This window comes from Mytilus californianus, unplaced genomic scaffold, assembly GCF_021869535.1.
Source record: "Mytilus californianus isolate M0D057914Y unplaced genomic scaffold, xbMytCali1.0.p SCAF_1, whole genome shotgun sequence".
NCBI classification, from domain to species: domain Eukaryota; kingdom Metazoa; phylum Mollusca; class Bivalvia; order Mytilida; family Mytilidae; genus Mytilus; species Mytilus californianus.
In genome coordinates this window covers 18,593,753-18,611,358 of record NW_026262581.1, presented here as the reverse complement: position 1 = coordinate 18,611,358, position 17,606 = coordinate 18,593,753, and the positions used below count along the sequence as shown (strand labels likewise).

Sequence of the window (17,606 nt, the reverse complement as noted above, 5' to 3'; positions counted from 1 at the left end):
GGGTTTGTACATGTAAAGTGAAATTATGTTTACTCAATGCGTAGTTACATAAGTTTATTTGCTACTTTTTTTCTTCTTTATTTTATATAAATGATTTTTTTTTTTATTTTAACATTTTTTCTTCGAAAAATTTGTAGTGTAACAATAGGAAATGGACACAGATACTTAACTACATTTAACGAAAGAAATTTTGTGTAATGTCATCAATCTGTATTACACATAGACAGGATGTTCTCTAGAAAACTATGGTATTTCTAATACGTTATACACAACCCAGGGTACACGCACTGTCGTAATGGAAAATTACTGCATGCTTTAATTACCTGTAATCAGCCATGCAACAAGTCAGTTTACTGACCATGTCATTACAGTTTAAAAAGTTTTTCCTCAGATCAAAACGGAATATTCATTTTAACTTTAAAATTTAAAACTTATAAAAATATACTTTGACATAATTGTGAAGTAAAAGAATTTAACAATTTAATAATCGGATTTTTCCAAAGATCAAGATACAATTATATTTATTATTCTGGGACTGACAGATATATCACAGGCACTCAGAATTTTATTTCTTATATACCTTTATTAAAGTATAGAGGATTTTTTTTTTTTCTGAGACAAGTGCCTGTGAGATATATACATGCATAAGTCCCAGACATATATAATTGTAAATCAAAATGATTTACATAATTACTGGGATATAATATAATGTTTCAATTATGTTGATGTCACAAATACACATGAATTATTTGATGATGCATGCTGGAATTTCTTTCCTAAATGCATTACGGTGACCACAGACATATATTTATATATATCCATTTACTGATTCTATAATTTCTTAAGAAAACAAATCAGGAGGGAAGTCGGAGGGAAGTGAAACAAACATTTTAAGCTTTTATTAAAAATTGTTGGGAAAACAATAAAATACGACACTGAGTTTTGAAAAAAAAGTTCAAGTTATGATTGGTCTTGATTTTTTTTTAATAAAGATAGAAATAATTTTTTGTCCCAAGAAAAAAAAACAACGCCCCCTTTTTAGCCACACCGACACACGCCGATGAATGGAGAATTCCAAGTAGGGTCACAAGGTCACATTCTAAAACTTTTTCAGTCGCCCAGTCTCAAAAAGCAATTATGACTGGCATTGTTTTAGTCGAATTATATTTTTGCAGGTCAGGTTGCAAAGTGGCAGGTCGGATTTGACCATGTTGACAACGGTCCTAAAAGATATCCGAAAAAACGATATGAACCTACGCAGTTTTATATTATAAGATTGACACACACCAGTGTGCTAACTGTGCTGGGTGAGGTGCTGTAACTTGACATACATGTATCATTAAGTTACAGTACTGTTAGGATTTGCCTGCCTTTTTACAGGGACTCTCTATACTAACTGTTAGTATAGACTGTCCCTGGCTTGAAAGTATGGTTCTCTGCTCAGCAACTGGTGCGTGAAATCAAATATCTTGTAGCAGTAGAATACCTGGGGGGGGGGGGGGGGGGGGGGGAGGGCACTTCAATTCTTAATTGATAGGGGGTGTCGCTTTGGTTCTGTTACCCCACCCTTTTCATATAATTTAGATCTTAAAAATGTATACCTTTTCATATATTGCGTGGGTAAAATTGTAACCTTTTCCCATATTGATTGGGTTTCGTGGAGTGTGTTGGAAACGTGGAATATTTTAAGGCTAAGATTCAATGTATAATGTTTACTTACGGCGAGACTTTTGGCTGTGAAAAAATGACAGGGCTTTTCATATACAAGTAATTGGAACTCTATCGACCTAATCATATATTTCTGATGTTTTCCCCACCTATTTCCATATTTTCAAGCTGGAAAAAGTGACCTATTCTAGCGGCACGTCCTATCACCTTGTATATAGGAAATGACCCCCCCCCCCCCGAGTAAAATACACAAATGTATAATACCTTAATTCAGGAGCACAGTCTGTCTTTACCGTAAATAACTTCGAGATTAATATGTAAGTTTACTTTGCTAATCGATGTTCCTGTAATTCAGATTTATATTTATTTGTGAGACCCCCGTCACTATTTATATTCACTGAAAGAAAGGGGTTCTCCGTTACTGGGAAAATCTTATCTGATTCAGGATCAATTTATCGGTTACACTCCCCTATCACCAGTGATTCTTTGTTGTAAGCTGACATTCTGAAAAAGGTATACTGTTGACTATCACTGAATTTGCATGATTAGTTACAGATGTCGACTCGGACTACTGCAAAAGACAATAATTCAGTTCACTTAATTGATAGGGGGTGTCGCTTGGGTTCTGTTACCCCACCCTTTTCATATAATTTAGATCTTAAAAATCTGAGACTACTATAACACAGAGATTGGTCACTTCCCGTACTGACCAGTCAAATAGTAATTAATTGTAAGTCTTCGATCACGTGACTCGGCACGTGACTCGCAATGATTGACAAGAAGGATTCGACCGCAATTTTTGACAGCGAAAGAGAAAATAATTATTAACAAATGTGGATTTATAAAGAGTGTTATGTTCCGGTAAGTGTGAATATAAGATTTGACATGTTCATAAATGTTGGTTTATAAGCACTTTAAATAAAATAAGTGCAGTTATAGACTTGAATTTACCGACCAAACCGGAAAGTAACCTCGAGTTATTACCAGTCCGTGGGACAGGGTCAATGAGCAATTCACCCATAACTTACATTCAGATGAACAATCTGTTTTCCGGATAATGTATGTGCAAGCCTTAGTAATTAACCGATGTAATGATGTAAAATTTGAAATTATATGAAATTCCAATTTTTCTGTATCAGTAAGTTCCCGCTGCAGAACTGAGAAACACACGAGACAAGTTGCACACACACAACATGAGGTATGATAGGTGAATTTGTATTGTTAGTGAAAGAAATTCAGATTTATATTTGGTTCCCTTGATAATATATATGCAGTTTATACATGCTAGTATAATAATATTATGCAATGAAAATGTGTCACCATGTGAAATACCAGTACATCATGAGTTCCTAAATAGACGTATGTTTTTTAAATAATTGACCCAAACATGATGTAAAAAGTACATGCACCTTTGGTCTGCATCCTTTATCAGTTTAACTATTTTGATCCATATTGACATGATTGGTCAATTACTGCTGAGTCTCAAGTCTCAGATTACTGTCTTAAAAATTAATGAATTGCCTATGCTATAAACTTGACAAACATTATTTCTTTTTATTTATAATATATTCTTTATTGTAGGAATACCCCCAGAAAGAAATCACACGTTAGAAGAAGGGAGAAGTACTACAGGAGAAAATGACTTTTTTTAGTATTTTTTTTAATTTCATTGAATTTGTCATGCTTGTCTTACATGGAGAAATAAATATTTAAGTCTTTGAATATACATTTTTATTATTATATACATTAAAACTAAGACAGGAATGCAGAAATTCACTACATTGTGTAACACGCTCAGTTTGGATAACAGTTCAATGAAAGAAAAAAAAACAAGTAACCACACATCTTTATATATATATATATATATTAAAGGAATAGCCACTTGAAGCAAACTTTAAGGAGATTTTTATATAATTTTGCTAATGATCATCAGACAACTCCTTTAGTCCAAATGAAGTTCAATGAAGTGGATGTAAGTTATTGGAATGCACCGTAATTACCTTCAACAATGAGAAAACCTATAACGTGCAGTCAGCTTCAAAAGTCCCCGACATGGAAAATATATAACAATTCACTAGAGAAAACGAAGTGTCTACAATAACAAAGCAATTTACGAAAATTCAAATATGACGGACATGAACCAACAGCATCCACTGAATTACAGGCTCCTGACTTGAGACGGGCACATAAAGAATGACAATGTTAAATATTTTTAGGCGCTAATCACCACCACTAGCATGGGACATTGGTGTAACGACATAACATAAAAACAAACTTTAAACATAATTTGAAAATAGTTCATTTTGGTTTAATCAGGCTGACTGTACATGAAATATTTGCCACTGACAAGCAGTTGTGAATCGAAGTTGAATTTACAGAAAGGTGATATCAATATATGCTATCATATTTAACATTCTTGTTTAGATCTGACATTGCTACTTATTTATACATTTCGCATTATTTTTGGCTTCTCAGAATTTTCACATGGTAAACTGTCAGCAGTTACCCAACAAAAAAATGTTATAGGAAACCTTTTTACAAAGCATCATGCAGACAACAATTAACATGGTTTGTCACCAAACATTGAACAAGCACATTTATATTTGCTGTGGCTAAAAAAACTAAAGCAAATCACAACTCTTTTCATCTGAGTTGCTCAATTATTAGGGTTACAAAAAGCATAGCGATATAACTAAAACATACGACACTTTAACAATAGACAATATTCAAATTTTCAAAAACTTTACGGCTCTGTATTGAAGCACAAAATTTCTTGTCTGGGATTTTGAAAGAGGGCACATTTTTCTGGTGTTGAAAAAATGTCATCGTAAATTACCCTAATGTGGTTCTATTTATGTTAACATAGAGATAATTTGATTATTCAGTCACATAATTTTGAAGCTTCTTCGTTCTGATTTACATGTACTTGCGGTTGATGCTTCTTTTGGAGTTTTTGTAGTTTTTGCAGTCTTTGCAGCAGGGACGTATAGTCATCCTCCGATTCAAAATCTGATGCAGTATATTCACCACGTAAAAGATCAAGATTGAGATCACTATCATCCCAAGATAAAAAATCAATGTTACTGGACATTGTGAATTGAAAAATGAAAATGCCAGCGATATTTTGGGAACATATATATAATTTGTAGGGCTTATGTTTGCTTTATGTATCCATTGCAGTTATAACCTCTTTGCTGATCTGTTACGTAAGGAAAATTACTCATTTAACTTTAATGAAATTTTTTCTCTCTTCTGTGATCGCCGCTTATTACATTGTTTGCAAAAACTTGACCTAATTATCAGACGAAAATTTAAAAAAGTGGTAGGGGGGTTGAAACTTGTTTGAAAAAAAAAATTTACGTTGGATAATCTGAATGAGGGTCTGGATGGGGGTTCTTTATTTCCTATAATTTCTATGCCATTTTTCTCTATTCTTTAAATCTTAATAACTTATTATTTTCTCTTCTCTATTCTTTATTTGTCGGTCCATTTTTCTCCATTCTATACCTTTTTTGCCCCTATTTCTCCATTCTATAAAACCCCATCCACACCCTCCTGAATCCTACCACAAGTGCACCAACGATATTTCACAAGGTTTACTACAATAAACATGTATATTGGGCACTCAGCAGTGAAATACCTTACAAGTATAGAATAAAAGTTTACTGCAATAAACGGAGCCTCGTGTACCTTGGGCACCCAGCTGTGAAACAAAATTCATCTCCCATGCTTTTGAGACTACCTGTCTTTACAGGTAAAATATTTGTATATTAGATACAATTAACGGACGTGTAGCAAAACAATGTAACTGTAAGATTGATAAGATTAATCACATTCACATTTTCAAGAGTGGCCGCATAATAACAAACTATTAACAAATTATTAATGATTGAAAACAAAAATTTAAATATGAATAGAGATAACTGCATTTGAAAGATAAAAACTATATTCTTTTTTTTTTTTTATTAATTCAATTTTGTTTTTAAATTATTTTTAAAAGAAAAATAATAATATCCGATACTGTTATAGTATTCTCAGTGATAGGTGATATATGTCGTCTGCTACGGTCGAATACGAAACTACGTTAAAATAACGTAGCTAACTACCGGAGACTCAGATAATCCGATAAATCTATAGTGACCAATCTCTGTGTTAAGTGTCAGTGTGTTATAGTAGTCTCAGTAAAAATGTATACCTTTTCATATATTGCGTGGGTAAAATTGTAACCTTTTCCCATATTGATTGGGTTTCGTGGAGTGTGTTGGAAACGTGGAATATTTTAAGACTAAGATTCAATGTATAATGTTTACTTACGGCGAGACTTTTGGCTGTGATTAAATGACAGGGCTTTTCATATACAAGTAATTGGAACTTTATCGACCTAATCATATATTTCTGATGTTTTCCCCACCTATTCCCATATTTTCAAGCTGGAAAAAGTGACCTATTCTAGCGGCACGTCCTATCACCTTGTATATAGGAAATGACCCCCCCCCCCCCCCCCCCGAGTAAAATACACAAATGTATAATACCTTAATTCAGGAGCACAGTCTGTCTTTACCGTAAATAACTTCGAGATTAATATGTAAGTTTACTTTGCTAATCGATGTTCCTGTAATTCAGATTTATATTTATTTGTGAGACCCCCGTCACTATTTATATTCACTGAAAGAAAGGGGTTCTCCGTTACTGGGAAAATCTTATCTGATTCAGGATAAATTTATCGGTTACACTCCCCTATCACCAGTGATTCTTTGTTGTAAGCTGACATTCTGAAAAAGGTATACTGTTGACTATCAATTTGCATGATTAGTTACAGATGTCGACTCGGACTACTGCAAAAGACAATAATTCAGTTCACTTAATTGATAGGGGGTGTCGCTTGGGTTCTGTTACCCCACCCTTTTCATATAATTTAGATCTTAAAAATCTGAGACTACTATAACACAGAGATTGGTCACTTCCCGTACTGACCAGTCAAATAGTAATTAATTGTAAGTCTTCGATCACGTGACTCGGCACGTGACTCGCAATGATTGACAAGAAGGATTCGACCGCCATTTTTGACAGCGAAAGAGAAAATAATAATTAACAAATGTGGATTTATAAAGAGTGTTATGTTCCGGTAAGTGTGAATATAAGATTTGAAATGTTCATAAATGTTGGTTTATAAGCACTTTAAATAAAATAAGTGCAGTTATAGACTTGAATTTACCGACCAAACCGGAAAGTAACCTCGAGTTATTACCAGTCCGTGGGACAGGGTCAATGAGCAACTCACCCATAACTTACATTCAGATGAACAATCTGTTTTCCGGATAATGTATGTGCAAGCCTTAGTAATTAACCGATGTAATGATGTAAAATTTGTAATTATATGAAATTCCAATTTTTCTGTATCAGTAAGTTCCCGCTGCAGAACTGAGAAACACACGAGACAAGTTGCACACACAAAACATGAGGTATGATAGGTGAATTTGTATTGTTAGTGAAAGAAATTCAGATTTATATTTGGTTCCCTTGATAATATATATGCAGTCTATACATGCTAGTATAATAATATTATGCAATGAAAATGTGTCACCATGTGAAATACCAGTACATCATGAGTTCCTAAATAGACGTATGTTTTTTAAATAATTGACCCAAACATGATGTAAAAAGTACATGCACCTTTGGTCTGCATCCTTTATCAGTTTAACTATTTTGATCCATATTGACATGATTGGTCAATTACTGCTGAGTCTCAAGTCTCAGATTACTGTCTTAAAAATTAATGAATTGCCTATGCTATAAACTTGACAAACATTATTTCTTTTTATTTATAATATATTCTTTATTGTAGGAATACCCCCAGAAAGAAATCACGCATTAGAAGAAGGGAGAAATACTACAGGAGAAAATGACTTTTTTTAGTATTTTTTTTAATTTCATTGAATTTGTCATGCTTGTCTTACATGGAGAAATAAATATTTAAGTCTTTGAATATACATTTTTATTATTATATACATTAAAACTAAGACAGGAATGCAGAAATTCACTACATTGTGTAACACGCTCAGTTTGGATAACAGTTCAATGAAAGAAAAAAAAAAACAAGTAACCACACATCTTTATATATATATATATATATTAAAGGAATAGCCACTTGAAGCAAACTTTAAGGAGATTTTTATATAATTTTGCTAATGATCATCAGACAACTCCTTTAGTCCAAATGAAGTTCAATGAAGTGGATGTAAGTTATTGGAATGCACCGTAATTACCTTCAACAATGAGAAAACCTATAACGTGCAGTCAGCTTCAAAAGTCCCCGACATGGAAAATATATAACAATTCACTAGAGAAAACGAAGTGTCTACAATAACAAAGCAATTTACGAAAATTCAAATATGACGGACATGAACCAACAGCATCCACTGAATTACAGGCTCCTGACTTGAGACGGGCACATAAAGAATGACAATGTTAAATATTTTTAGGCGCTCATCACCACCACTAGCATGGGACATTGGTGTAACGACATAACATAAAAACAAACTTTAAACATAATTTGAAAATAGTTCATTTCGGTTTAATCAGGCTGACTGTACATGAAATATTTGCCACTGACAAGCAGTTGTGAATCGAAGTTGAATTTACAGAAAGGTGATATCAATATATGCTATCATATTTAACATTCTTGTTTAGATCTGACATTGCTACTTATTTATACATTTCGCATTATTTTTGGCTTCTCAGAATTTTCACATGGTAAACTGTCAGCAGTTACCCAACAAAAAAATGTTATAGGAAACCTTTTTACAAAGCATCATGCAGACAACAATTAACATGGTTTGTCACCAAACATTGAACAAGCACATTTATATTTGCTGTGGCTAAAAAAACTAAAGCAAATCACAACTCTTTTCATCTGAGTTGCTCAATTATTAGGGTTACAAAAAGCATAGCGATATAACTAAAACATACGACACTTTAACAATAGACAATATTCAAATTTTCAAAAACTTTACGGCTCTGTATTGAAGCACAAAATTTCTTGTCTGGGATTTTGAAAGAGGGCACATATTTCTGGTGTTGAAAAAATGTCATCGTAAATTACCCTAATGTGGTTCTATTTATGTTAACATAGAGATAATTTGATTATTCAGTCACATAATTTTGAAGCTTCTTCGTTCTGATTTACATGTACTTGCGGTTGATGCTTCTTTTGGAGTTTTTGTAGTTTTTGCAGTCTTTGCAGCAGGGACGTATAGTCATCCTCAGATTCAAAATCTGATGCAGTATATTCACCACGTAAAAGATCAAGATTGAGATCACTATCATCCCAAGATAAAAAATCAATGTTACTGGACATTGTGAATTGAAAAATGAAAATGCCAGCGATATTTTGGGAACATATATATAATTTGTAGGGCTTATGTTTGCTTTATGTATCCATTGCAGTTATAACCTCTTTGCTGATCTGTTACGTAAGGAAAATTACTCATTTACCTTTAATGAAATTTTTTCTCTCTTCTGTGATCGCCGCTTATTACATTGTTTGCAAAAACTTGACCTAATTATCAGACGAAAATTTAAAAAAGTGGGTGGGGGGTTGAAACTTGTTTGAAAAAAAAAATTTACGTTGGATAATCTGAATGAGGGTCTGGATGGGGGTTCTTTATTTCCTATAATTTCTATGCCATTTTTCTCTATTCTTTAAATCTTAATAACTTATTATTTTCTCTTCTCTATTCTTTATTTGTCGGTCCATTTTTCTCCATTCTATACCTTTTTTGCCCCTATTTCTCCATTCTATAAAACCCCATCCACACCCTCCTGAATCCTACCACAAGTGCACCAACGATATTTGACAAGGTTTACTACAATAAACATGTATATTGGGCACTGAGCAGTGAAATACCTTACAAGTATAGAATAAAAGTTTACTGCAATAAACGGAGCCTCGTGTACCTTGGGCACCCAACTGTGAAACAAAATTCATCTCCCATGCTTTTGAGACTACCTGTCTTTACAGGTAAAATATTTGTATATTAGATACAATTAACGGACGTGTAGCAAAACAATGTAACTGTAAGATTGATAAGATTAATCACATTCACATTTTCAAGAGTGGCCGCATAATAACAAACTATTAACAAATTATTAATGATTGAAAACAAAAATTTAAATATGAATAGAGATAACTGCATTTGAACTGAGACTACTATAACACATATAGTAGTCTCAGATTTGAAAGATAAAAACTATATTCTTTTTTTTTTTTATTAATTCAATTTTGTTTTTAAATTATTTTTAAAAGAAAAATAATAATATCCGATACTGTTATAGTATTCTCAGTGATAGATGATATATGTCGTCTGCTACGGTCGAATACGAAACTACGTTAAAATAACGTAGCTAACTACCGGAGACGCAGATAATCCGATAAATCTATAGTGACCAATCTCTGTGTTAAGTGTCAGTGTGTTATAGTAGTCTCAGTAAAAATGTATACCTTTTCATATATTGCGTGGGTAAAATTGTAACCTTTTCCCATATTGATTGGGTTTCGTGGAGTGTGTTGGAAACGTGGAATATTTTAAGACTAAGATTCAATGTATAATGTTTACTTACGGCGAGACTTTTGGCTGTGATTAAATGACAGGGCTTTTCATATACAAGTAATTGGAACTTTATCGACCTAATCATATATTTCTGATGTTTTCCCCACCTATTCCCATATTTTCAAGCTGGAAAAAGTGACCTATTCTAGCGGCACGTCCTATCACCTTGTATATAGGAAATGACCCCCCCCCCCCCCCCCCCCGAGTAAAATACACAAATGTATAATACCTTAATTCAGGAGCACAGTCTGTCTTTACCGTAAATAACTTCGAGATTGATATGTAAGTTTACTTTGCTAATCGATGTTCCTGTAATTCAGATTTATATTTATTTGTGAGACCCCCGTCACTATTTATATTCACTGAAAGAAAGGGGTTCTCCGTTACTGGGAAAATCTTATCTGATTCAGGATCAATTTATCGGTTACACTCCCCTATCACCAGTGATTCTTTGTTGTAAGCTGACATTCTGAAAAAGGTATACTGTTGACTATCAATTTGCATGATTAGTTACAGATGTCGACTCGGACTACTGCAAAAGACAATAATTCAGTTCACTGATTTAGATTGAATACTGGTTCGGTTAATCACCTCTTCCCCAAACAAGTATCTATCTATCTGCATAAAAAAAAGTTAAAATAGCCTTGCAAGACGTCATTATTATTTGGACTAATATTTTGGCAAATATGGTCGTACCACAGGGGTTTGTTACAATTTGCCGGGTTTTCTATCCTTACGAACCCTGAAAAACTAACCAGGCCAGGTGATAAAAAATCTGTCTCCCCTTTTTATCCCACCAGAAAATCAAGAGGTTGTCTCCTTACACCTACATGACAAAAATATATACAAATATAGTATCATTGCCAATGTGACGGCTCTTCAACAGAAACTAAAGACGTAGAAGTTAACAACTATATAGGTCACCGTACAGATTTCAACAATGGGCTAAAAAGCCAAACTGCGTAATAAGCTACAATAGGCCAAAATAGATAGACAATATCTGACAAGGGTAGAAATGTTCAGAATGTTGAAAAACAATCTACTGTTCATTTTAAATCTTGGGTAAACTCCTTATATTATACTGCCTGTTCTCGTGGTAGCGTGTTCACCTCAAGTGCAGAAGGTTGTTTATTTTGAAACCCAACCGGGTAAAACCAAAGACTTTAAAGTTGGTATTTGCTGCTTCTCCCCTAAGCACGCAGTATTATTAAGGAGTAAGAGCAAATACTGGTTTGTTCAGAGTCAGAATAATGTGTCAAGGTAAGGTGACATGCCTCTCTGAGAACTAGTGTAAGAGATAAATTAGTCCTTGTAAAAATCATGAAAATTGTCTGGTCAGACAAATATAACTACATGTAGTATTAAAAGTCCATGGATACAGAATTTACATGTACTAGTATATATATATAGTCCGATGTCAGTAATTTATGTCCCCAGACTAATTTTCCTAGTCCATGACATCACTATTCCGAGGTAAAAATGTCCAGTTTTTCTAATACTGTATGCAACATGTCAAGTATATTTGGTGTATGAAAATTTTTAAGGATGTATGTTAGTCTGGCATGTTTAATTCGACCTTGACCTCATTTTTATAGTTCATTGCTCAATGTTATTTTTTTGTTTTTTGGTCAGTTTTTCTATTTTCTTATTTTCAAACTAGCAATAGGTCAACTATATTCATGATATTTGGTGTATGGAATGATTGTAAGGTGCATATGTCTGACTGAGAAGTTTCATCTTACCTTGACTTTATTTTCATAGTACATTGGACAATGTTTAGTTTTTGTGGTTTGGTCTTTTTTTCGGATACTTTTAGCAATAAGGCCCCTATATTTGGTGAATGGAATGATTGCAAGATGCACATGTCTGTCTGGCATGTTTTATATGACCTTGACCTCATTTTCATGGTTCATTGGTCAATGAAAAGTTTGCATTGTTTTGTCAGTTTATCATATGCTTTAAGCAACAGGTAAATTATATTTGGCGGATGTAACAATTGTAAGGTGTGCAACAGGGGCATAGCTAGGTATCCAATCAACTGTAGGCACAAACGGTTTTCAGCATTTTATTTGCAGAATTTTGTGTACAAAAAATATTAAATTTAATGGTTATTTTATCATGATAATATCATGAATATACATGAAGAAAAGTTCGAAGAATTATAAAAAATTGGTGAATTAGAGCAGTATGATCGGAAATCTAAAAAAAAAAAAATTATTTACAATATGCATTGCCCAGCGTAGATCAGTGTAGCACTTTAATTAAGCAGTACATCCTATTTAGTATTTTCACATCTATTCCTTTCTGATTGAGGTGATTGATATATACGTTAATTGATAGTATATAATAGACGATCCTTAATTAAAAGAATAGGCACGTAAAAACTGAGACTACTATATATAATAAAACTATCCTTTGGGCTACACATTGACCATCCATGTTTTGACACTCACACACAGTTGATGCCCAATGCAGAAGTCACGTTCTGTTCATACTATCATGACAAAGTTCAAGAAATTCATATTTTCTGATATCCTCTACTGTATAATCCCTACCTGCTTAGGAATAACTATGGTCATTACATGTAGATCTGAGAATACTCGAAGTTACTGAAAGCTAGTTGATTGATTGATTGCTAACTTGATGTCCAGTGGCAAATAGTTATGCATGTTCAGGAAAAAAAAAATTTACAATAAATACAGGTAGCCATTAGGTCCTGTAATAGGGGTCGTCCAGGATGAAGGTCTGAAAATTTGAAAGTGCCATTAGAAAATTAGGAGATAACTGTATTGTATTTCAAGCGTGGCCTTCGTACAACGTAGATTTTACTGTCGCAAATTGAGTTTACCTAGCGACGCCTAGCGGAGATAGGTAAATGAGGTTTGATGGATAGGGATAGAAATTTTGCCTTTCAGCAGACCACCTACGGACCCCTCAAAGAGTTGTTGCAAGTGTTCTTAACGTGCAAAGAGCGTGGCATTCTCTCTTCACTAGCCATCAGAGTTAACGTCCCCTTTTTGACCATACATACAATTCTATCCAATACTCCATTCACTAAGGATGAGAGACTAGTGTACAAATTACATTTGATAATTAAAGAATTTTGACGACTTCACGTGCATCTACAGATAGCGTTGTCATTATCTTTTTTAATACAAAAAAAAATCTGGCAGATTCATATAACCATGACCGCATTTTATGGTTCTTTGGTCAATGCTAAGTTTTCTTGGTTTTTGTCGAGCCTGCGACTTTTGTCGCAGAAAGCTCGACATAGGGATAGTGATCCGGCGACGGCGGCGTTAGCTAACTTCTTAAAAGCTTTATATTTTAGGAGGTGGAAGAACTGGATGCTTCATACTTTGTATATGGATGCCTCATGTTACGAAGTTTCCGTCAGTCACATGTCCAATGTCCTTGACCTCATTTTCATGGTTCAGTGACTACTTGAAAAAAAGTTAACATTTTTTGTAATGTTAAATTCGCTCTTATTATAAGTAGTAGGATAACTATATTTGGTATGTGCGTACCTTGCAAGGTCCTCATGCCCGTCAGACAGTTTTTACTTGACCTCGACCTCATTTCATGGATCAGTGAACAAGGTTAAGTTTTCGTGGTCAAGTCCATATCTCAGATACTATAAGCAATAGGTCAAGTATATTCTGTGTATGGAAGGACTGTAAGGTGTACATGTCCAACTGGCAGGTGTCATCTGACCTTGACCTCATTTTCATGGTTCAGTGGTTATAGTTAAGTTTTTGTGTTTTGGTCTGTTTTTCTTATACTGTATGCAATAGGTCTACTATATTTGGTGTATGGAATGATTGTAAGGTGTACATGTCTAGCTGGCAGGTGTTATTTGACCTTGACCTCATTTTCATGGTTCAGTGGTCAAAGTTAAGATTTTGAGTTTTGGTCTTTTTTTCTAATACTATATGCAATAGGTCAACTATATTTGGTGTATGGAAATATTTTATGATCTATATGTCAGTCGCACAGGTTTTATTTGACCTTGACCTCATTTTCACAGTTCATTGGTCAGTGTTAAGTTTTTGTGTTTTGGTCTGTTTTTCTTGAACTATAAGCAATAGGTCAACTATATTTGTTGTATGGAAGAATTGTTAGCTGTACATGCCTGCCTGGCATGGGTCATCTGACCTTGACCTCATTTTCATGGTTCATTGGTCAATGTTTAGTTTTCTTGGTTAATGTTAAGTTTATGTGACAGTTGTAATAAAGCTTTTTATTTAGGACTATCAACATAATATCAGTGACTAGTAAAGAAGGCGAGACATTTCAGCGTGTGCACTCTTGTTTCATTTTATCAGATATTATAAGCATATGTCTATTTGTTGGTGTATGGAATGACTGCAAGTGGTCATATAAAAATAAGATGTCTGTCTGCCAAGGTTAATATTACTGTGACCTCAATTTCATAGAATATTGATAATATTAAACAGCAAAAATGATGAGTAAGACAAGATATACAAATGATCCAAAATTGTCAGTTGCCTACTAGTACTAATTATCTAATAGTAGTTATTGTCATTAAATGATAATGTTTACCCTTTTATGTGTAGGGCAAGAACATAAAAGATAAAGGGAAACTATAAACAAAAGAAATTATCAACAAAAATAGATTTACAGACGTCAACAAAGCCTAAATGGTAAGTCAACTTCTATAAAAGTTATTGCCCTTGAATAATGATTATTATGAAAATAAGATGTGGTATGATAAATGAGAAAACTATCCACCAGAGCTCAATTAAGTGGATGTGAGCAATGCAATTACTTATTAGAGGCCAATGATGACCTGTAAATAATGAGAAAACCCATACCCTATACATGATATAGTCATCTATAAAAGACCCCACAAACAAAATTTGGAACAAAACATCAATTCAAACTTCAAATAAACCAGACTAATTTATAAAAAAAAACAAGTTATGAAAAAACAAGTATGACGGACGTGAACCAACATCAACCACTGAACTATGTACAGGCTCTTGATGTTGGACAGGCAAAATATGGCATGGTTAATATAAAGATAAGAAGCGGTACGATTGCCATTGAGACTTTTCTCCAATAGAGATCAAATGACATTAAATTTAACAAAATTAGTTCACTGTACAGCCTTCGACAATGATCAAACCCTATACTGCATAGTAATCTATAAAAGGCCATGAAATAACAAATGTAAAACAATTCAAAAAAGGCATGGTGTCTATCCATGCTAAACATGCTTGGGGAAACACCACAAAGGCGAAAGCTAAGTGCCTGATTTTTGCACAAAACAAAAAACAAAAAACAAAAAACAAATATGATATATAGCAACAATTGACAACCACTGAATAACAGGCCCCTGACTTGGCACAGCCACTTACAAAATGTGGCATGGTTTTACATGTTTGCTGGCGCCAAATCCTCCCCTTATTAAGGACAGTGGTGTAAGTGTCAGTTCAATATAAAAATATAAAAACTATAAAATCAGTTGAAAAGGGTTTTTTTCTGCTCTTTGGTCAGGTTATTTTGATAGATTCCCGTTTTCATTTTCAATTTTATTAACTCATTAGAATGCAACAAAGCAGAAAAAACAGCTACCAAAAACACAGACCGGATGTGGCTGGAAATTTATTCTTTCCCTTTAACAAAAAAGACTCAACATACAGATCTATTAGTACTCACAGTTACTGACAGCTAATTCAAAGCAAATATCAACTAATAAAATAAACATTTTATGAGCACCCAACCCACCCCTAACCTGGGACAGTGGTTTTAATAACAGCACAGCATTTGAACAAACTGTAAACATTTGTTGCAATTGGCTTAACTCAAAAGACTGCAACAAGGCACAAAAACAACTAATATAAAAACCATAGACACAAAGCACTGAAATAAGAGTTCTTACAATTTTAAATATTCAAATGAAAGTTTTATCAAAATGTACATATACATGATAAAATAGTCATTTTATTGCTGTATTTCTCTTCATTTATAATTTTTGAGTTTTGTGTATTTGTAGGTCAGACATCTTGGTTTTCATGATCATCATTCAACAAGTCAATACTAAACAGAAAACTTAAAGTTGATATTTTTCTACATAGTGTGACTTTTTTATTAATTTGAAATGAAATGTGTTTTTTTCCTACATAAGAAAGAGGAAATTTCATCATAATGACTATAAACAAAAAGGAGTCATATCATCATGATCATAGATGCACAAGAACTTAATCATGTAAATGCAACAACGTAATTATCAATTGAAAGAAGGGAGGAATGAAAAAATATATTAGTATTTTGTTGTCCAAATGAACTTGCTTTGTCTACTCATTTAAATCGCTCCATCCAATAAAGATGTACGGAGGAAGATTTTTGAAGAACAGACTGCAAAAATGTTTTGTCTAAGAATTGTAGAAATATTCTAGTGGATGAAATAATTTATTTACTTGACTCTTATATAGTGGACTGAATAATTGTTCATAGCAAGCTGAAACAAGAAAACTAAAACTTAACAGGAAAAGTGTTTATTTTATAAATTTGCAAATATAAACATAATATTAAGAACACCACAAAGGTATAAGATTCAAATCGTTTGCATATTCATGTATTGCAATGGAACTATAACTAAGAAAATTTTAACTCATGAAAAGAGTAAACTATTAACTGTGCTTTGTCAATTTATTCAGTCAGAATATGAAATATTTTTTTCAGTTCTATTTTTCATAATAAAACAAACAAGACAAAGATTTCAAATCAATATTTTTTTCCTTTTAATAAGACATGTCATCATTTTATTTCAGTTAAAAGGATTTTATTTTTTGACTTTAAATAGTATTATACTTTCCAAAATAATAATAATCTTTATTGTCATATAAACAAATTAAAAACATGTTTGTGACAAAATGAAAAAAACCAAAATACACTCATATATATATTATAAACTTTTTACTACCAAACAGAATTCATTGTAACATACACATTACTGTATATTTATAATTTGAATTCCATAGGATTTTATTTTATCCCATGGGATATTAAAAATCCCATGGGATAATTATAGTCCCATGGGATTTTATTTGTCCCATGGGACAACAAATATCCCATGGGACTACAATTATCCCATGGGACCCAAAAAAATCCTATGGGATTTAACCAAAATCCCATGGGATAATGGTCAATCCCATGGGATTTGCCTTATCCCATGGGATATTGAAAATCCCATGTTTTTCTAAATCAAATTACAAAATATATATAATAATAACAGCAGAAAAGCAATGAAATTATTGAATCCCATGTAATTCCGCACATTTTGGTTATATACACGACACTGTA

The 17,606-nt window shown here is 33.1% G+C and overlaps 2 protein-coding genes and 3 long non-coding RNA genes across 8 annotated transcripts in view; all 5 read left to right on the top strand.

Annotated features, from left to right (window-relative positions):
* Window positions 1-17,606, top strand: part of LOC127700015 (receptor-type tyrosine-protein phosphatase alpha-like) — a 581,206-nt gene that overhangs the window by 111,149 nt on the left and 452,451 nt on the right. The window lies entirely within an intron of this gene.
* The window catches only part of LOC127700008 (receptor-type tyrosine-protein phosphatase mu-like), a 293,046-nt gene that overhangs the window by 267,390 nt on the left and 8,050 nt on the right, over window positions 1-17,606 (top strand). The gene's annotated exons all lie outside the window — the stretch shown is intronic.
* On the top strand, window positions 1,905-17,021 carry LOC127700539 (uncharacterized). 3 transcript variants are annotated; one of them, XR_007981625.1, is made up of 3 exons: window positions 1,905-2,181; window positions 14,855-14,941; window positions 16,297-17,021. It is a non-coding gene; the product is annotated as an uncharacterized LOC127700539 (long non-coding RNA). The 3 variants fall into 3 exon arrangements; XR_007981629.1 differs by lacking the exon at window positions 1,905-2,181 and adding an exon at window positions 6,177-6,449; XR_007981626.1 differs by lacking the exon at window positions 1,905-2,181 and adding an exon at window positions 10,484-10,755.
* On the top strand, window positions 2,492-3,390 carry LOC127700524 (uncharacterized). The gene is made up of 2 exons (XR_007981620.1): window positions 2,492-2,529; window positions 3,250-3,390. It is a non-coding gene; the product is annotated as an uncharacterized LOC127700524 (long non-coding RNA).
* On the top strand, window positions 6,600-7,654 carry LOC127700476 (uncharacterized). Its single transcript, XR_007981587.1, has 2 exons — window positions 6,600-6,793; window positions 7,514-7,654. It is a non-coding gene; the product is annotated as an uncharacterized LOC127700476 (long non-coding RNA).